The sequence below is a fragment of the Penaeus monodon genome, chromosome 32, assembly GCF_015228065.2.
Source record: "Penaeus monodon isolate SGIC_2016 chromosome 32, NSTDA_Pmon_1, whole genome shotgun sequence".
In the NCBI taxonomy this organism is placed as follows: domain Eukaryota; kingdom Metazoa; phylum Arthropoda; class Malacostraca; order Decapoda; family Penaeidae; genus Penaeus; species Penaeus monodon.
In genome coordinates, this window is record NC_051417.1 from 13,707,612 (window position 1) to 13,708,471 (window position 860).

The window sequence follows — 860 nt, forward strand, 5'->3', positions numbered from 1 at the left end:
GCCTAAACAATTGTCCACAGATCACGAGTCTGGTCATCTGATTTGCTTATGACTCCCTACCTTTATTTGGACTTCTTCGTCTCTGACAGTATAATGAACTGCTGGTCTGATTTATACTGTTTACTTATATTCTCTATCATCGTTCAGTGTAGTTATCCTTACGCTGACAAGTGGAGTGGATATGTTATTTATTCTTCTCCAATAGCACTTTGCCAATTAACCTCGTTCACACTTGCATTCAAATGCTAACCGAAGCTACTTTTTAGGGTCAAATAGAGCCTGATGTGCTAACAGCTTTTAATACTGATGAGATGTAGGTAGTAAATTATACTGGTGCATTTTATTTAAGATTATTCGTTGTTATTTTTATCGAAACTTTTCTGCTGTAACTAGAGAATTCCATAGTTACTGGCCATTCCCTCTTTTAGTTGTCCGTCGCACAACTTAATAACTTAAAATTGCTAACTTTGCCTTTTCTGTTGGTTTTCTGACTACAAGTTTTCGATAATGATTTTCTGAATTGTGTTTAACGAAGAACTATGTCCATCAAGGTACGGAGAAAACACGAGATATTAAGGGAAAAATACAAGAAATTAGATAGTTTCGACTTCATTATGCAGGTGAAATGAAGAAAAGGAACGTTATGGGAAGTGATGAATATAATCTTTCTCTTTAGGAATCCCATTTTCTATGTTTTCTTGTGGACAGAACTCCCAAATATAAATTCTAACTTGAGGAAACTAGAGAAAAGAACGAGAAGTAAAATAAACGCGAAATAGAAGAGTCCATCCTCCAAGTGCCTGGGAAAAACTCTCGTCCTCTGCGTCCCCACGAAAGAGAGGCTTATGAATATCATTTCC